The sequence below is a fragment of the Megalopta genalis genome, chromosome 2 (genome assembly GCF_051020955.1).
Source record: "Megalopta genalis isolate 19385.01 chromosome 2, iyMegGena1_principal, whole genome shotgun sequence".
In the NCBI taxonomy this organism is placed as follows: domain Eukaryota; kingdom Metazoa; phylum Arthropoda; class Insecta; order Hymenoptera; family Halictidae; genus Megalopta; species Megalopta genalis.
The window spans coordinates 7,234,388-7,256,369 of record NC_135014.1 but is presented as its reverse complement, the minus strand read 5'-3'; the positions used below and the strand labels follow the sequence as shown (position 1 = coordinate 7,256,369).

Here is a 21,982-nt window from a genome sequence, read left to right as displayed (position 1 = left end):
CGGTTAACCCAGAGTCGATCTACATGCAGATTTCTTACAATTTTTGATTAAAATCGTGATAAAACTGCTATTTTTGCGATCTTTAATTTGTTGTAACTCGTAACAACGTGAACCGATTTTGATAGAATTTGCAATGTACATATAAGTTACCGAGATCTACGAAAGACATCTTTTAAATTTTCGTTATAGGCTCAGATAAAAAAGTTTAAAAGCGAGAGATTTTTCTCTTTTTCTTTTCATTTCAAGTTGGGAAAATTTTGATTCGGGTGACAGATAAGAGTTAGAGACTAACGAATCAAATTTTATTCGGCACTATCGATTGAATATCCGTCTGAATAAGAATTTATCTAGTTAACAATTTATCGGAATAAGATTTTATTCGGATAAGAATACACTCGAATAAGATTTTATTCGAATACAGGAATTCATACGGAAAATAATCGATTTGAATAAAAATGATAGAATATGAAGTGATATTGTTTTTGTTGCATCGGAAAGTTTGTTACTTTTGGGTAGATTGATCATCGATGCATAACTAAATAATCTTTCTAAGGATGCGGAAAAAGAAATTGAAAATTTTATAATTTTATAAGTAGTTGAAATTGTACTGATCCTCACAATGGATTTGTATAAATATATTCTTACAAAATTACATAAAAATAAATAAAGGCAATCATTCGCATTATGATTTGAATAATTTTATAATCTCTATTCGAATAATTTATTCGAAAGAATAAGAACAGAATACTTTATGACGAATAACGAATAGTTATTATTCGAATAAAATATTCGTCTAAAAAGAATTCATTCCGATAATTATATTAGATAAATATTTATTCGAAACAATTCGTATAATGCCCAACTCTGGTCTAATCACCAATCTCAAAGGAACGCGATCTTTTAGTTCTTTCTGAGAAGGTTAACAGACATTGTTCTCTTAACCGAGTATTTCATCTAATATCTAAGTTTATCTAAAGCCTAGTATCTAATTTAAGATGTAAGAGTATCTAATTTACGGCAATTTTTCTGCAGCAAGATCCTAACAAATTCCTAAGTAACAGCCTCTTTCTGAGAAACAAACAATTCATTAAGCATTTTGTATTTGACATGCAATTTCATCAAATAAAAGGATTTTGTTCATGCAAACTTGTTTATTTTACGGAAAACGAACAATCATATTTTTTCGTCGATGTACAATATTTTGTACAAAAATTTACAATTTGTCCGAATCTCTTCGTTCATCATCTGCATCTACAGAAACATCAGATTTAAATGACACGTAAATTATTTTCATACAATCTCCACATAATTCGGATGACACCAGCAAACGTTTTCTGTTAGTTTATCACGTATTAAAGCGACAAATAGCTTGTTAGCTTCGTCGTACTTCGTACCTGTCGACGGCATCGACGATGATTGTTGCTTCGCTAAGTAAATATCCGTGTATAAATTTCGGTGGAACTCTTGACAAACTCCGCAACTGTTGCTCGAATGTCTGTTAGATTGTGAATACAGTGAGTTTCGAAGGTTATTGCGTATAAAGATGGTCCCTTCTTGATAACGCCGTGCTAAGATAGCGTAGTTTCGAAGCAAGTGGCGTATCTTGATTGGAATCTTCAACCCCGACGGTATCCAACCCTTGCAGCCGTTGCATAGAAGATTCTCGTATTGTGCGTAAGAATCGATAGCCTGGATCCAATCGTGCTACGAAGCTGAACAAAGCTTCCTCACTTTCAGACTATACATACTCAATAATTATAGCTAGGCTGAAATTTTTATACGCTTGTGACGAAAGTGCTTGATACGTGAAACGTTGGATACGTCGAAAGAATTTAACCCTAGAAAGATAACCATATGACAACGTACGTAAAAGATAACCATACGCTTCAGAGGCGCATGCTTTTCTAAGGCGTCAATTTTATACTAACAATGGATATTTATTTAAGTTAATCTAGTCATTTTAAAGGTTTGGCATTATTGTAAAAATAAAATGCATTTATATTATATTTTTTTATATTTTAAGTAATTTTAAACTTAAATCACTAGACTTCTATGAAAAATTAACAAAAATCAACAGTCTTCGCAGGCGCCTCTGCGACGTAGGTTATCTTTCCCGGGTTAAAGATATTGCGACATTATTTTCAGTCTGTTAAAACTTCTAAGGAAGGAAACGAAGTTTCGTTGAATTCTTATTCGATACAATCGAGGTAGCAAACTTTTAGAAATTCTGATTTTCATAAAAATGTAACGAAATCGTTTTTCTGTTTTCTGCTTAATAATGAAATAGGTAAATAAATAAGCATTTTAATCGGATTCAATGAACCTTTGTTAACGCATTTTACGCTACATCAAACAATATATCTACATATCAATTTCAACTTATAAGTTTTAACCTTCAATTCGTATTTAAAAACTAATTTATACGTATACGATTTTATGGTGAAACAAGAAAAGACCAAACAAAACTGCGAAAGCGTTATACGTATTTCTATAATTGTAATTACATATCGACGGGTTCGTAATTATTTCGTTGATCAAGAGTAAGATTTACACAGGTTTACAATGTCGGGATCAATACGTAAGTAATCTCGATACGGTGAACGACTGCGAGTAAATCGTGGTGTTAATTAGCTTAAGATCCCGGCAGCGTTTCGCGTCTCAGTCAGCCATTTCGTTGTTAAAAATGTATGAATTATGCGCGGAACGGATGGAACGGTGACGTTCACTTTGTCCTGCGTAGTCATTTATTTCGGACCGGTAATGAGAACATAAAAGACACCTGCAGAATGCGCAACGCATCCGGCGTTATTTTATATTTTTGTGCGACGAGGGCCTTTCGAAACGAGAGGATTCCGCATCGGCAAGGGAGCAAAGGGCTTCCGCGTTGTCAGTGTGAACACGCGGAAATGAATGAACGCGAAAGCGAGAAACGAAATAATGGATAAAAGAATAGGGAGAGACCGTTCCGAATGTTTCTACAATTGAACGGGCACACCGATCTGATAATAATAATCTCTTATTGAGCTAGAAATTGATTATTTGAGACGCGATTGTTCTTGCCTGTGTCATTACTGCGATGATAGTGGTCCCTTACTAGTAACTATCAATAGTTAACCATTTCAAATAACATTAACGCTTGCTCTGAGTACGTTCAAGTGAACTATTCCTTCGAATTATTTTATTATCATTATTGTCGTTGTTATAGTTTTATTTATTTTAACGTGATCGCACTAACTGCGAGGTTATTACCGATCACGTGTCTTACGATTAACTATACCATAATTAATATGTGACGTACATTTTAGAATATTAAAGTTATCGATCACACCGGCATGAGTTACTATAACAGAAAATTATAACGAGACGTATAGATCAATGGATGAATAGATCGTTGTGAAATATCATTGAGTGAATAAAAAAACTGATGCAGTCATATGTAGACTATAGATGTTATACATTTACGACAAAATTGGATACTAGAATTGGATGCTAAACACAAAACAGTAAAAACATTGAAAGAATTTGAAAACGTTGTTGAATTATTTTCATCATAATAAATCTACTAAGAGAACAAATAACCTTCAATGTCACTCCAGTTTGTTGCAAGTTAGGAAGAAAATTTGTATTCTGTATAAAAACATCCGCAGTGAAATTACAAAAGCCTTACGGTGATCGTGGAAGATTCAGTTGCGGGAAATATCTTCGCATTTTTTCGTTAAATTCCTCGCGAAGGAAAAGAATATATCAAATATTGAGGAATATTATCGAATAAGGAAATTATCGAACCGCAGTGAAACAGTAATCAAAATGTATAAATCACCGTTGCCCGTGTGAATATATGAAAATTCAATATTCACGATGAAAGTGTCTTCTGAAACCATTCAAATCTTTAATATCTCTATTTCCACAAGTTTTTCGAGCCACTATGCAAACAACAGCGAATATAATAGAACATAGAAATGATCCGGATTCGTTTGCTGTCGCTTAGGTTTATAGAGCAGAATGTGTTTCACGGCATCGTGTTCGACGCGAGAATACTCTCGTTCCCGAAAAAAAGGGTGAAATCAAACGTGGCCATTTCGTTCGAAAAGAAATGTTAATTTTAAACAATGGCAGCTACAGGAAGAACCACTTTGTCCGGCCGTTCTTTCCTTTGTCCTGGCCGCGATAGAAAAATTTCATGTGCACGAACGAATTTCGCTTCTGTTCATGTAAAACTCTCCCGCATTGGTGGACGTGTCGTGCGTGTATATCCCCCGGCCGTCACGCCCTTTAATTATCATACCGGCCATCACGCCATTACACTTCCGTATACAATTACTTAGTCGCTCTATCGTTCCTACTCGCAAGATTCATGCGAAGATGTCGAGTATCAAGATTAACCGCGCTCGCCGTTTCCTCGAAATAGAAGCATTCGATAATTTATCGCTGCCACGGCGGACTTAACGAACCAGACTTAACGTACGTAAGTCACAGGTCGAACGATAAGTTCGACAATGCCTGGCGTGATCTCGTAATCACGTTTGCAATCGTAATTTATCCACGATCTAGGCCTTCGCGATTAATACGGTTTTAATGCGACATAAAAATTGTCTGCACCGATTGCATAAAGCTCACGTTCGATAAAAAATATGTTTCTTTTTCTAATAGTTTTAATATGATGAAAATAGTATAACACTATATATATATATATATTCAGTGATTCAATTGTTATAATTTGATTGTAGATTTTATGCATTTAGGACGAAAATGGATAGCTGAAAAGAAACAGCGCTTTGATATATTAGTTATAACTTATTAAAATGCTTTAATAGAGAAAATAATTGCAATTGTTTACTATGTCTTGTAATTGTCATAAACTTTAAAAAGTGGAGGAAATTATAACACTATCTTCAAAAGCTTTTGAAAGCTGTAAATGCAACAAATCTGCTGTCTGATGATTGATGACGTATAACATTAACATTGTGTTTAATTGAAACGAAGACACACTGTTCAGCGAGTTTCTGTCAGAAAAATACATTTCATTTTGACATGCATTTCATGTGAATAAAATCATTATATTAGCTATAAGATTTATTTAGAGAGCTATTTATAGCTTATTTATAGCTATTAGCTATAACAATTCGTCCTAGTAGTATTTGGTTCTTTAGCTTTTTCTGTAGTATTATTTTTCTATATAATAATCTATATAATAATAATTTCTATATATATCCTAGTAGTATTTGGTTCATTAGCTTTTTCTATAGAATTATTTTTCTATATAATAATCTATATAATAATAATTTCTATATATATCCTAGTAGTATTTGGTTCTTTACCTTTTTTTTTATAGTATTATTTTTCTATATAAAACCGAATCACAATATTGCACACGTTGGTAGCGTTTTATATCAACTTCGCTTTCTATTGCAGTATTTTACATACACGTTTCTATTAGGTCTACCGGAAAGTTCTGTCCGATAATGTCATTGCAAATTTCGATAGATATGCACATATTCATTTGAGACATATATTTTTGAAAAATGTTGCTCACAAATTGCCATCACGCCGTCGTAAGTAACGACGGAAATTATATTGTACAATAAATATTACTAAATTTATGAAAAATCTATTATTTCTCAAACGGACAGAACTTTCCGGTAGACCTAATATTTTATGATCCAGAGATTAACTAAAAATTGTCGCGAATACATTTAGTGACATCTTTCATCAACGAATTTCTACTGCCAAGTTGAACGTATCGTAAAAGGTGGTAATCTTAAGAAATAATTAACGACTTTAAGATACGTTAAAATTATTACAAAAAATCTACATCCACGATTTTTATACATTATTAAACAATAATAATCTATAAATAAATAATCCGTTTGCGTAACATAATCTCCAAGAACTTCTGGTTCATAAGAATGAATTAAAAATTAATCACCATACACTTTTATTTACGTTAGCTTTTTTTTATATATTGCGCTTCGTCTGCCTAAATTCTGTTTCCTTTGTTTTAATTAATCCTATAACGCGTAATGAAGATTTCGTATTTTTGGTTCGAATGTGTCGACGAAAATATCATGCAAAAGTCCACGTTAAACACTCACGATATTAACCGGAACAAAAACCGTTGGGGATAAAGTCGAATGTTCGAAACCCTAATGAACTTATAACTTAATGATCCCATTATTTGTTGCGTCACACCGGCACGGCTCATCGAAGCTTCGATGAAACAATGAATTAGTCAACAAGTGAAAAGCCAACGAGGTCGGCCGATGGAGTCCCGATTTACGGGCTAGAATGAGCACGTTATTTCAGTAAAATTTACTCTCGCTGTTTCGATCGACACAGAAAAACTAATATTTCTGCGCTGCTATTAATTACATTATAAATCCACATAAAATCCCGCATTACCGCACGCCCTCTAATTGCCATCAATAATTATCGCATATCTGTCAGCGGCGGGAAGCGTTGTTAAAATAATGTTTAAACTGCACGCTTTAATTACATTGCTACCTGTTGCTGTTTGATTGCTAAATAAATATTTATTTGTTTGAATATTAATCTGCCGCCGGTGTCCGATCGCTGTTCATCGCTGTTTAAAAATTGTTTTTCCCCTCGTACACGTAAGGAAATCGATGCTGTACAAGAACAAATTCTAAAAATTACGCAAATCTGCGCAACACAATGAAATTCAATCGCTCCGGATGAATTATCTCTCTCATTGAAAATGTTAATGCCTGCTCAATTATTTATGTTCATTGATCCACGTTTTGCGACTTTCATATTTATACTTCCTTTCAATCTCATAATGAAAATACATTGCGAACAAATTGACAGCGACCATATCGAAACGCGCAATGAGAATTTGTCACTGTGCATTGATTCGAGGATTTAGAAAAATTTTAGCATTTTGTTATCTCGCCGTATTTTCGATCATAGAAGCCGGCATTGATCTTTGTTCATAAATTCGATAAAAATTAATACAGTCACCGAAACGAATTTTATTAGGATATCTGAAAAGAAACTATGATTTGTAAAAGATACCCACGATTTCCGAGACTGTATTTAACCCTCTATAGGCCCATGTAACTTTCAAGTCACAAGCTAATATATCCACATTTTACCAAATAGTTTTAGTTTTTTTCACAAGATGATGTATACGTCTTAATTATATAATGCCTCTGAAATAACCAATAACAATATTGATGACGGTTGGCAGCACCGTCAACCTGAAATGTCAAAATAAATACCTTACAAGTTGTCTCCAGATAGAAACCAAAGGGACCATCTTGTGCAATTGAGATTATTTGTGCTTTTGTCGGTGTTTACTAAATAAAAAAAAGCGCATATAATAGCTCTAGGTTCGTATATCAATAACAAATTATTTATTCGCATTTCGATAATCATTTTGTTACTATTTGTACATGATACAGTTTTGTAACTTTCAGGTTACATTGGACTATTGTGGTAGATTCGAGTGTATTTAGGATAATAGTTGTGCTTTCTTCTATTTTCAAATTTATATATCAAATACCCCCCCCCCCTCCCCCAAGGTATGAATACAAAATCATATAAAAATAAAAGAGGAATTAGAATTAGTCGCATTAGCGGTAATAGATCCGAAGATATTTTATTAGATTCTGAGTCCGATGAAGGTCGTCCAGTAACATTTACCAGACGACGCATAGATATTATTGACAGTGACGATGAATTTAGTGCCGAATTATCATCGGATGAGGAAAATTCAGGACCACAAAAAACTATTCGGCAACCAGTTCCAAATGCAACGTACATCAATGTTTAACGCCAAATTCAAACTGTTTTATGGAATTTCACGCTTAAGCATTTACACACAGAAGTGGAAACATTGCAAGCCGTTGTTACTTCAAAGTTACAAATTGAATCAATTATAATGAAGTTCTTTAAACTGTTAAATATTTTTTTAACTAGCATACACTGGTTTATAATAATAGATTTCCCGTTGCATGAATTTTGTTATATTTAAGAAAACAATTCGGCCCATAGAGGGTTAAATTAGGTTTGCTTGAGATGTATAAATTGAAAATCGCACGCCAAGCGGAAGTGCAACGTTTTCATCTACGACGGGCGTCCAACAAATTTAAAACGCTTAATAGTTACGGAGCCGCGTATAGCCGTGCGTATTAAAACCTTACAAACTTCTCGAAGCACGTTGTGTCGGTAAAAGTTGCTAAACAGCCGGTAAAATTTACGGCGCTAAACTTTCCTAACTTCAAGCAGCGCGAGCTATAATCGTTCCAATATTTAGCGAGTGGTCAGCGGAAAACTGGTAAAACCGTTACACCCAACGAAGAAACGAAGCCCGATGATGGTGCGTTAGATAAGGGCGCGCAACGGACAGCCGACAAGAAGAAAGTAATCGCGGGGAGTCCGTTAAGAAAGAGCTGGTTCATGCTTTGAATGCCGGGGGGTGGCCACTGTGCGTGTCTTTCTTGAGTTGCACCTGTAGGGGGCCCCCTCAATTTGCGTCTTGCCAGAACCTAACGTTCTTTTTTCCGAGAACCCTTCGACGGTTAGAAACGAACGAATTAACGTATCGACCCATGAAGCGCTATTAAATACAGTGGATAACGAAAGTATTCGAACACTAGTATAACCTCGACTTCTACGGCATATATTAGGATATATATTGAAGGGAAGAAATACTTTGCGGTATATTAAAGTAGAGTATATAAATGTCAAAATGCAAGAAACTTTCGATTTAGTATAAAACGTTATATACATAATTAAAAAAATGTAAAGGAACATCGAATTTTCGTGCAACATAAGTATTCGAACGCCCTATAAAATTCAGTCGAAAAGATATAAAAGTAAATTTGTTTATTATTTTTTATTACTAGTTTTACACCTTTATTGTTTGACAGTATGTTTTAAGAAGTTTGACATTTTAAAAATCATTGATTTTATCAAATCAAGAAAGATATGTGCAAATGTGCATGCAACATGTAAAATAGAAATGAAACAGAATAAATGTTATGAATTTCATGCATTTTTGACGAAAACGTGGGGATAAGTGAAATTTGAAATACTAAAAAGTGTGTCGATGCAATTTTCAACTTGATAAAATTACTGAAGCAGCAAAGAAATTATTTGGCTCTTATCTCTTTCGTAATTGATGCAGACAATATTTATTTTAAATATAGATCCACAGTTTAGTTATCAGAAATGACAGAAGGCGTAGTTCAAGTGCACTTTATCAGACGGAAACAATTAGATTGTATAACCTATTAGGTTGTGTAACCCCTGATACCTAGGAAAAGACGAGGAAAATTACACGAATTCAAGGCGACAGCTGAGATGAATTTGAAGGTATGCTCTTCTTTGACTATTTTTATGCAATTTATCTTAAATGAAAGCTGAATGTGCCTACTTTAAGACAAGCTAGATTAAATTGCAATAGAATGACGAGCTCGTTTTGAAAAATTAAGAGGAATCAACCTCTGATATCATGAGATTGACAAGATTTAAAAGAAAAACTTCACATGGATTTTAAGATACGTTCCCATGAAGCTATTTCTATGCAACTTAGCTTAAATGAAAGCTGGAAGTGTCTACTTTAAAACACAGTAGATTAGGCTGAAATTATATAATAAGACTGTTCTTACAAGAAAATGCGAACGAACTTACTACACAACCTAATATATATTTTAAAGGAGACTATGCACTGTTGCAGGGACGAAAACGGTTGGAGACCCTCTAAACGGCTAATAACGTTACAAGATAGGTCTGGGCCCTTTAAAGGGAAATAACCAACGTCTTCGTCACGGTCGGCGACTACGTAGCAATCGAAACGTTACGTTCTGGTACAGCAACTTTGAAGGGGGCCCCCCTACAGGTGCATCCCAAGATAGAGACACGCAACTGTTTCTCAGCCCGTGACTTTAATTCTGACCGTTGGCCGGGGCCAAGACGTTGTCCTGTTTCACTTAAAAGGTAGAATGTCGTCTCTATAGCGGTTATTAGCCGTTTAAAGAACCATCAACCGTCGCGTCGTAGTGCTATACTTACAGTCCTGGACAAAAAGATAGCACATGTAACTGTCACACAATTTCTTCTTTTCGAATGTCATAGTAATAATATGTAAACCCGCCAGGATCGCCTAGATTAAATCTTTTGTCGTCTATAAATAAAATGAAATTGTGAGACAAGGACGACAAATGTGCCGTTGTGGAATAATGATTTGGGTCGGAATTGGTTACAGTGGCAAAACTGATATAAAGTTCATTAATGAAAAAATGAACAGTAAAATGTATATAGATTTAATATCTGAACAAATGCACAAACATGCAGATAGGATCATAAAAGGACATTTTATCTTTCAGCATGAGAATGCTGCCGTGCATCAAGCTAAAATTGTAAAAGCATATTTTACGAATCAAAATATTGCAGCTTTGCCATGGCCTGCCCGCTCTCCCGACTTAATCATAGTAAAGAATTGTTGGGGCGAATTAGCACGTGCCGTATACTAGAATGCAAGACAATGTAATAATATTCACGAATTAAAAGAACCCATCGTGAAAGAATGGGAGAATTTATCCCAAGAGACAATAAAAAAACTGTTCAAATCATTATCAAATCGAATAATTGAAGTCATTGAGAATAAAGGCAGTTATACTAATTAATAATTTTGATGTAAACTATGTTTCTAAAATAAATTTATATGTGGATTTTGTAAATGTGCTATTATTTCGACTAGCATGTTCCTTCCTTTCGTGTCATAACCTTTAAATATTATAATTTACATTTGAGAAATTTCATGTAATTTTCGAGAAATTAAAGATATATATATAGCACATATGTGCTATCTTTTTGTCCAAGAGTATACATTGTCACCAAAAAGCATGAATATATTGAAAATGTACACATGTTTTGCTGTCTTATGTCGTTTCTATCATTTTAAACATGAACGAATAATAAATTTCACGATGTGCGAAGAAAATGTTATCATCGACTGTGCATTTGCCTCGACGAAGTATAGAAACATTGCAGACGTTAGAATTGTTTTAACACTAGATTTACCGTAGCCGTCAAAATGACGGATCACTAATTTTTTAATTTACGATTATTCATATCGCAAAGATACATTTATGAGTTATTTATTCAATTTATACGTTACTTACGGCAAATGTTACAATAATAACACTTGTTAAAAATCAGAATAAATGTCTTATTGTTACTTTTATGAACTAATATAAAACAGCTGTTTTTTGTGCTCCGTAAATCTAGTGTTAATAAAGTTCGAAATAGTTACTAACGACGGCTGATTTCCAAACTGGCGTCGAATCATCGTTTTTGAAAAGAAAAAAATCTTTTAGTATTATTAATGATATTAACACTAGACTCTTTACGGTACCCATCAAAATGACAAGATACAAATTTCTTAAGTTACAATTATTGAAATAGTAAAGATACATTTATGAGTAACTTATTCAATAAACTTGTAACTTGGGACAAATATTGCAATAAATCTCGCTAAAAATAAAAAAAAATATGTTATCGTTACTTCTACAAAGTAATATAACGCAGTTGGTTTTAATGCTCCATAAACCTAGTGTTAATTGCCTATGAATTTTGCTTTGCCTCCGACTCAGTCATGTATCTTGTGAAGAAAAAAATTATTTGCAGTGTTGTTATTGTTTGCAAAAATTATTGTTCATTGACTATGAGTTCCAATTTGGGCCGTAGTTCAAATTCAGCTGTATCACCAATTTAAACGTTCCCCTACAGAAGCACAGCTCCGACAGTTACATAACCGGCGCAATAAAAGCAGTTTATTAAAAATCAAAATTTCATCGTGCTTCTATTTGATTCTCTATTCTCATCCATCGCGCTACACGTTTTCAACCAATGAAAGCAGTGACGGAGCTGATCAACCGTCAGAATATCGAAGCGTTCCGCAGTTCCGCCATATTTTTTGGCAATCCAGCCCGCCTATTCTATATCGGAACAATGCGCTAGTTCACATTTCAACTTCTATTAAACAGTTCCCGGCTAATAAATACTTTTCGGTGTTCCAACACGCACGCATTCACTCTGTTCTAAACAGTATTCCGAACAATCCGTTATTGTTATCTCCAGCCGAAAGTGAAAACACGTTAATGGAAAGTCACTTCCATTCTGTACTGAAAACGCGAAGAAAAGAACAGCGCACTTGAATGCCTTGCAAAAGATCTGCGACACTCGAAGCACATCTTGCAGCACTTCTGCAAGCTCTTTGCGCGTGTAAAGCTGCATGGGGATTGAAGTGAAGAGTATTTTTACACCTTTTTTTTGTATCTTTCTGTTCCGATGCGTAGATAAATCAGGAGCCCGAAATTACGAAATTATTGTACACGGTAGAAAATTATAGAACGAATTTATTATGATTAATTTCTTGATTCCAATAACATATTGGAATAGTGCCTAATGATAAGCACTACTTGACGCATTAAACTTGAATATCTGAAAAAATGAGCAAGACCGGATAAAATTTTTCGATTGGCCAGCATAGTTGACATTTTACTTTAAGCCGTGAATCTTGTTAGAGCAGGTATTTCGATGACTGACACAATTATTTTCTCCCATTATATTATAATACTTGAAAGTTTCAAACGGCACTTGATGCTCTGAAATGTATTCAATATACAGGGTGAGTCACAAATTAGTCCCCCGATTTTTCAGCTCCTTCTGATGGTCTGACGAAAAAATGTTAAGTTAAAAAATAAATTGATTTTCGATAAAAAAAACAAGGTCACCGTTTTATTCTTAAATGAAACGATTATCTTAAATTTTTAGTATTGTGGACGACGTCGAGACGAATTCAACATCCTGCTACATGATGATCTTCAGATGACATTGAAGGAAAAATTGCCATGAATCGATAGCCAAATTACTTCATATATTGTGGCTCGATACATAACACCAAGGCCTCGCATGTAAGCATAAACAAATGAACGTAAACATTACAAATGCACATTTATTTCAACGAGCAGAACTTTCTGTTGCATAAGGTGGAATGCAGTTCGAACATTTAATTAAAATTACTAATCACGTGCACATTTCTAACATGAGTGTTTTCAATTTGGTTTTACATAAATTTTCGTTTTGTTTTATTTATTAAGATCTGAAACTGAATACATGAGCATTGGTAATGTTCACGTTCATTTGTTTACGCTTACATGCGAAGCTTTGATATTATCTATCGCCAAACTATTTCAAATATTGAGGAAAACGATTCATGGCAATATTTCCTTCGATGTCATCTGAAGGTCATCATGTATGTAGTAGTTCGTTGAATTCGTCTCAACGTCGCCTACGATACCATCAAGTTAAAATCACCTAATTTCGTTTAAAAATATAACGGTGACCTTATAATTTTAACGAAAATCAGTTTATTTTTAAATTTAAATAGTTGCAATTTCTTGGCAGTTAAATATTAATTAGCTTTCATAGGAAACATTTTTTTGCTAGACCATCGGAAGGGGTTGAAAAATCGTGGGGACTGATTTGTGACTCACCTTGTACGCATATGCATGTACGTGTCGCAGCAGCATCTTGCCGCTACATGCTTCGAAAATTGCATTTTGACCCACTTTGTAGAGAAAGGTTATACGTAGTTATATGTGACTTATTGTCACCGCGAAGACAGACAGCGCACATGGTGTTCTCGAAGACTCTGACCGAGACTAATGAGCAAAAGGGTCCTACCGATCGCGACGGACCCTCGACAACAGCTCGCTGTCTTTTCATCGGGCAACGCGAAGAAATGGTACGTTTACCTTTCGAGCAGGACAAGTAGCGCCTTTTACAGGTCTAGAGCCGTGGTGGCAAACACGATTACGGGTGCGTGCATGCCGCGTGCCTGAGTGCATAGAGGAACGTGTTGCGGATTCGCGCCGCAGAACCATTCGGAGAATGCGCCCGGGCAAAACAAGGCGAACAGGATTTGGACGCCATTACCACCGGACATTGTCCGACGGAAATCATTAAACTAAAATCTAACTGCGGGCTAATATTGCAAACCTATCTGCCGCCTATTCTGGGAGCTTTCATGCCAGCCTCAATCCGCTTGGGTGCGCTGTGCTTGAATCGCAAGGACGGTGACGAGGACTCGAATGATTGTCGATTGGGAAGGAGAGAGCCGCACACAACGCCGCCCGATTGCCAGCCCCGAAGGAACTGCATCCAATTCCAATGCTCTTCGCGCGCGAATTCCATGCGGAAGTTGCGTTACTGTGGACTGCTGGCGACAGGTTTCGAACGAGGAAATCGGGGAGCTCTCTGCATTTACATCAGGTGGAACTCTTTGAACATTTTTCACATATATCCCGATAATCGACATTCAATTCCGCTTTGGTTTCAGTTTTAAACTTACGAGTATTTTTAAGGTATTGATTGCCAACAGAAATCGGGATATTTATCAATAAACGAACAGGAAAGACAATGTCTGTTACGTTTCTTTAGTTAAGTTCTTGCATTTTGTAAACACCGACGATGTCGGGTTACTTGTAGTTTTACTTTTACTTTAGTTATAGTCACATTATTTTTATTGAACCCAACACAAGTAGTTAATGATTTGAACTAGTTACTCGGAAATTTCTCTGATTCAAGGGTTAATCCACTTTGAAGTTTCGTCAAGTTGTAAAACTGGACAGTAACTATAAAACCTAACTATAAAACCTAGCTGAAAACGTACGTTTAACATCGTAGCACATAGTTAATTCTTCCATTCGATTATATCGTGGAGGGAAGAAATAATGGTAAAGAATTGAGCCGTTTATTTTGAAAATGGCATAAGTCATTTTGTTTTTAAGTCGATATATAAAGATATGAATGCTAACTTTCGAGAAGATTTACTTGTATTTGTTATCTCAGGATACTGATATTTTTCTCAGTATAAATAATTTCGTATAAACATTAAAAAATCACCACTTTTCATTACGGTAAAGTGACTTATGCCACTCTCAAAATAAACGGCTCAATTATTAAGAATGTAAGATTGTCGAACATACGTTGATACTTCTTGCGTGATTGAAAGGTTCAAATATTTCTGGATTCTAGGCTCTGCGCGAGATGAATCACGTAAAACAAATCACCTGAATACATCGATTGTTATTCGTGATAGATAAATAACTGTCTAATGATGTAAATAACATTTTGATAGTTGATCGCGTAGAAAGCATGCAAGGACAACTTCGTTTTTCTTAGTGTAATAACGTATTTCTTTATAATAACTTATTAACACTAGATTTACGGAGCACAAAAAACAGCTGCTTTATATTAGTTTATAAAAGCAACAATAAGAAATTTGTGTTATTTTAACATTTGCCGTAAGTAACACATAAATGGAATAAATAACTCATAAATGCATCTTTACGATATGAATAATCGTAAATTAAAAAATTAGACTTTTTTTGAGATTCTTTTAGTTGTCGTAAATCTGATCCAATAATATATATCGTCGAATGTAAGCAAACACAGTTGCACCTTTCTACTACATCCGTTGAGAAACGTTTCATTCTGTACTGTGAACGCTTAGCTCGAGATATTCCATCGATCTCTCGTCATTTCGAAATCGAATGTAGCAGTGTTCTGACTAAAAAAAATCTCGGTTGACCTTCATATGACCTCTACGCGTGCACCTATCAAAAAAACAATTGATATCAGATCATGTTACGCTCGATATCAAGCGAGTGTATTTAATATGTCAACCACCAATTCAGCAGGCTCGAAAATTCTATGAAATCAAAACAGTGCTTTCAATGAAATAAAAATTGCAAAGTCAAGATGTATGATAGCGATTACTCTGACATCCTTGCTGCATTTTTCAAATCCCAAGCAAACTTGGTGAATTCAGTATATGGACGCAAAGATTCATTTTTCAATCTATAGTAAAACAGTTCCGTCTTCCATATACGATTGACACGGAGGTCAACGTGTTAGCCATTTTTCTTTTTCTATCAGCAAGAAGAACCAAGCTATTCAAGTGGCCCGTTTTAGGTGATTCGCCAAGTCTATTCGCGACGAATGAGACAAAAGAGGCAACATCGTGGAATAGCGTCGCGAAGATCGAGCGAACGGCGTTAAGATCTAAAAGAGAAGACAATTGATTGCCAGGTCGGTCAAGTCGTCGGAAAAGTCTGAACCCATTCGCATGGATTGGTGGGCCTTGCGCTCTGTCGGTGACAGCCACGGTATTAACATTCCTGCTCCGACCAGTAACTACTCATAGCCCGGCGATATACGCCGCGCGCCGAGAAAACACGCATACGCAGCCCTGTTTGACCCCGCACACACGCGAACTTCCACAGTACATTTGAACAGGGACCGCTAACGGAGGATATCGGGGTGCTTTCGTACCCGTTTTACCATAATAATTCGCCAACGTACAAGTACACGCGTATCTACGTTTGCACGGAGGTCGGTTACGTCGGTTGAAAGGTACCAGTTCAACTTCGTTCTGCACTCGCCCGCCCTCGCCCACACACCCCCTTCTGCCCGTTACCACCCTCTCCGCCCCGCTCCTGCACGTCCGTTTCGCCCCCTTGTCCGCCGCTCTGTCCGCCAACTCTCTCGCCCTCTTTCATCCCCCGTTATTCTCTTTCTCTTTCTCGTTTCCAGCGCGTACCGCACCGCGCCAGCCCGTTTCTCGCTTTCCCTCGGTTTGCAGGTCTACAGTCAAACAGACTCGGTCCGCTCCACCTTTGAATTGACCAGTCGAATTAAACCTTTTAACTGTCGCATTGTTTTTGATGGCTCATTTTCCCCCGTAAAATTGTTATTTAAACCCCGTGAGCCTCGGCAGGCCTCTTTACGACCGCCACGGCGGACCCGACACCTCGCCGGTTCGATCTTCCGACCGATCTATTTTCATGTTGAGGAAACGTTGGCCGTTGGTCGTGTTCACTTTCACGATCTCTGTTGGTCCTTGAACGGCTTTGTCCGATGCAATTGCACGCTCGTACGATCCGAAATAGTGGCACGAAAGAGGCTCGATTAACACTCGATTTACGGGACCCGTCCAAATGACGGAACACTAATTTTTTAATTCACGATTATTCATATCGTTAATTTAACGATACGAATAGTTTGTATGTTACTTGCAGCAAATGTTACAATAACACTTGTTAAAAATCAGAATAAATGTTTTATTGTTAGTTTTATAAGCTAATATAAAACAGCTGCTTTTTGTGCTCCGCAAATCTAGCGTTAACGTTCGTCCATCATTATTGTACAGTTTCAATCGATCGTGTTTCGTTCCTGCTATCGCATTCGAATACGAGAAGGGCTTTGCTCGGATCGACAATTTTTGTTCATTCTTGAACTACGCGAGTCTTTCGGTATGCATTTATTGATTGAGATACTACGATTCATTTACTTTTGATAGATCGAAAATAGCGTGCCTAAAATACACTTTATATACATGTTCATTGTTGGATTTGTTCGTTTGTGCTTTCTACGCAAGAAGATTGCCCACTCGGGCAGCACACCTAGAAACTGCATATTGAATTAATTTAATTTCTCATGAAAAACGATAGAAGGTTAACATCAAAGTTCCATGATATTTGCCTTCTTTTCATCGGTTCTGAACATGGAAGGTCTCTTGACATCGCCGGCCATTTTGCGCGATATTAATTACACGGAAAACGAACAGTGCAATAAAATATCCAGGTATTAATGGAAATTTTTATTATCTCGTTTTCTACTTCTTTCCGTATAATGGCAATCTGGTTTACCGGATCCGTAATCCTTATGAACCGCTTACCCCGAGCTCAGGGAATCAGGCTCAATGAGAAATCTGGTTTATAGTGGACAGGTCAGTAATCCGTCGATAAAAAGAAAGGAGCCGGAAGGCTCCTGCGACGGGATCGATCTTAATTGAGTAATCGTCGAGTATCGAAGAGATAAGTTTCACGTAATCAGAGAACGAGTCGCACGCGGGAGATTAAAGGTATCTGATAGAAACGGGACCGTACTTATTGTTACGCGGGGTATCGCAGATAGAACCCGATACAGACGCCTCCAATTAAAGTTCCCGATTATCGCCGATGAGGAATCAGTGAACATCTCCGTCACGAGTATCGATTGCCCGCCGGACAATTTATTTCCGCTATTTATATTCGCGGGATTCGAACGGACGGCGTCGTCCGATACAAATTAACGAAAGAAAAGCTAAAGCATAATGACCATTAAGTGCGTACCATTTTATCGCGATCCCTGTTACAAGTGTACCCACATTTATTACCTTCTCCATCTAATTTACGACATTTTCTTTAACTACAATTATAACTTCCGCCGTATCTTTTAAAATCGCCGATAATTCATTTAAAATACAAATCTACAATTCGACGTTATACTCGCTCGAATCTTCGGTAGAAAATAAGCGTGCTTAGCAGTTGCAATTAAGCTGCAGAATTTTATGTAGATTTTTGTTTTCGCAGAGAAATTTTTCGTAAAACGGAAATCATGTAAATTTCTATTTTCTTTACAGTTGTTTACATTGGAAACGAAAATAGAAGGCGGCTGTATTAAAATTCTTTCAACTTTGCATTTTGCTGATTTATAACGATTTTTGTACAGTATAAATGCACAAAGACGCGCGGTCTATTTAAAATATGACAATAATAATTACATTGCGTTTTTCGCAGTGAAAATTTTGAACCAAATATCTTCTCTGATCAAATTTGTCCGCGACAACAACAGAACGCAGAAACTCCATAGAAATATTTCTCGTCTTAATCGTTTTAATCCTGAAATTCTTCCGATATTTTCACTATTTCAAAACGCATTATTGATCATTACCTCCTGCTTCCGACACGATCAAAGCAAAAAATATTCCTGGGTGACGAAGGAAAATTTTAATTAAAATATTGTCCAATGTACATTAGTTCATTACAATTTTTTACGTGATACGAAAATATCGAATTATGCAGCAGGGATGCAATTCGAATATGATCCCATCGAAAGGAACAGTTTTCGTTTCGTGCATTAACGGGTGCTCCCTCCTTGCTACATGTATGATTAGCAACAGAACGAGGAAACATTCAACGTGTATTCCCGTATGATTAAAAACAGAACGACGTTAATTAATATAAACGAGTTTACAAATGTTCCGGTACCTTGCTCCGGCATGAACTTGCAATTTTTCAATATGCTTCTTGTTCAGAGCCGGCGTAGTTTGTGTTTCCTGCTCCGGTGAATATTCAGTGGTGTTTTGCTGGTTATTGAAGTTTACAGTTTGGAGGAGGTGGCTCCGATTGTGCAAGCTTTCTAACGACCTGCAGCAATAAAGATTTGATATCAGGAATATATGATTTTATATAATATATGCTGGTTTGCAAAGTTCGGAATGGTATTAATTAGGATAGATTCACTATCAGTTGAATCAATCAGTAGGAATGGTTTCAGAAGAATCAGGCGACAAGATGTTATCAGCAGAATGAGAGGACAAGATAATGCGAGTAGAGTCAGGCAGAACAAGACAGTTCCAGTAGTATCAGAAGACAAGGCAGTTCCAGTAGAACCAGAGTAATATATATTGGGTTGGCAACTAAGTAATTGCCGATTTCAGTTATAGATGTCTGTTTTATTATCCGTGAATGTTAGCAACTGGACAAATTGAATGCAGCGGTCAAGGAAAAGCGACCAGAATTGGTCAATCGTAAAGGTGTCATTTTCCACCAGGACAATGCTAAGCCGCGCACGTCTTTGTCCACTCGGCAAAAATTGATGGATATTGGTTGGGAATTGATGTTACACCCACCATATAGCCCTGATCTCGCGCCATCGGATTACCACTTATTTCGATCCCTGGACAACTCCCTTCGTGGTAAAACTTTTAATGATGATGACGCTGTAAAATCTCACTTAACTCAGTTTTTGACCGAAAAGGATCAGACTTTCTACGAGCGTGGAATTTTCAAGTTGTCAGAGAGATGGCAAAAGGTCATCGAACAAAATGGAAAATACATTACAGATTAAACTTCGTTCCAAGTAAAAAAATTTTTTATTTCATTGTACAAATCGGCAATTACTTAGTTGCCAACCGAATAGTTTCAATACTTGACACTTTTTAATATTTTACTTCTGCGAATCTGCGTAGTTCACTTTGTTAATCTGTACTATACTTTGATGTTCGTCTACCAGATTTCAAAGATATAATAGAGTCAAGAAAAGTAGCAAGTTTGAAACAATGCATATACAGGGTAGACCGAAATTCGTAGTACAACTAAGCAACGGCTGATTTTACGTGAAAAATAAGAGAGAAGTTTAATATTACATTTGTTTATTCGAGGTTCAGTTTTCGAGAAAATCGACTTCAAAGATTGTTCATCTTTGAGAAGACAATAATAGCAATAATGGAAACATTGACAATGAGAGAAACATTCCGTTTATTAGGGAATTTTAATTTTAAGTTTATTCCGTTTATTATTTAACTGTGGTACAAGAATAGACGACACCTAAATGCTTTACAGAGATGAACAAACTTTAACACTAAATTTACAGAGCACAAAAAACAGCTGTTTTATATTAGTTTATAAAAGTAATAGTAAGACATTTATTCTGATTTTTAACAAGCGTTATTGTAACATTTGCCGTAATAAACATATAAATTGAATAAATAACTCATAAATATATCTTTACGATATGAATAATCGTAAATTAAAAAAATAGTGACCCGTCATTTTGACGGCTCCGGTAAATCTAGTGTTGAAGTCGATTTTCTCAAAACGGAGCCCCGGATAAAAAAGTGTTGTACCAAATTTGTTTTTTATGTTTTTCACTTAGAATCACTCTTTGCTCGGTTGTACTGCGAATTTCAGCACACCCTGTATAGATATGAAAATTACTAGAGGTACATAAAATTAAAAGAGATATCGTCATACACTTATTTTTCAATTTATTTAGGTCATTGAAATATTAATTACGAAGATTATTATAAAATAAATACAATCTCGACGATCGGTAAGTTCGTACAAGAAAAAGTTGCTCACCTTGAACTCTCGCAACTGTGCACATTTTAACGCGTACTCCCGTACACAATTCTTTCGAGCGTGTCAAATTAAAAAATGTTCGTCGCAATAACAAAACTAGTCCGATCCGCCAATGCTTGCCGTAAATGCACAAAATCCGCAGTCCAACAGCAACAGTCCACCGACACTATTTAAAAATTGATAATTCGAGTTCACAAACACTTCCGCGGCCGCCGGTACGTTTTCCAAAGACAATTACTTCAGTGCCCCGATTTTCAAGGGTTGCTTTCGCAGCGACTAACAAGTTCCGCGGAAATATTGCTCTATAATCAATAACAGTGACGTCAGCGCGCTACTACTTGACGATAAATATCCGGCAAGAAAACAAAACAATATTATGAATGAAAACCGCGAAGGAGAAGAAGCGGGGAAGACCGAGCGAAGGTATGCTAGAGTGTGGAGAGATCGAAAAAGAGAGAAAGAGGGAGAGAGAGAGAGAGAGTGAGAGAGAGAGAGAGAGTGAGAGAGAGAGAGAGAGAGAGGGGGGAACGGGTTGGAATAGAATAGAACGACACAAACGGCCGGCTAGCGAAAGCTGCGCAAAAAAACCGCAACGCGAAACCCGGACGGTCCGTGAAAAAGGAAGGGAAAAACCGGGGAAAAAATAGTGAACCGTTCCCCACCACTTTTTCCTTCCAGCTCGGTACTTAAGTCCGGTGGTGGGGGGAAATGAAATCGACAGGACGTCCACCTATCGGTCCGATGGCACGTATACAACGCGCGATCACACGGAAACGCCTCCCACACACGACGCCGCCGTCGCTTTGTCCACGTGTATTGCGATACGTCGAACGGATGCCTCCACACACGGGCAATCGCGCACACCGTCGCAGCCAGCCTTCGGCTCTCGATTGTGTGCGTGCGTGTTGCCCGAACGTGTGTACGCCGACATAACTAAACAAGCAACAAGTGACCTTAAAATCTGCGAATAAAAATACCGGCCA

General features: G+C 36.5%; 1 long non-coding RNA gene across 1 annotated transcript in view; it reads right to left on the bottom strand.

Annotated features, from left to right (window-relative positions):
* LOC117218315 (uncharacterized) overlaps positions 1 to 21,612 on the bottom strand; it is a 42,931-nt gene extending 21,319 nt beyond the window's left edge. The window contains exons 1-2 of the long non-coding RNA XR_004489751.2: positions 21,000 to 21,612; positions 19,125 to 19,283 (exon numbers count right to left, since the gene is read on the bottom strand). This is a non-coding gene — a long non-coding RNA (uncharacterized LOC117218315). The remainder of the gene's footprint in view (positions 1 to 19,124; positions 19,284 to 20,999) is intronic.
* Positions 21,613 to 21,982: the final 370 nt, after the last annotated feature.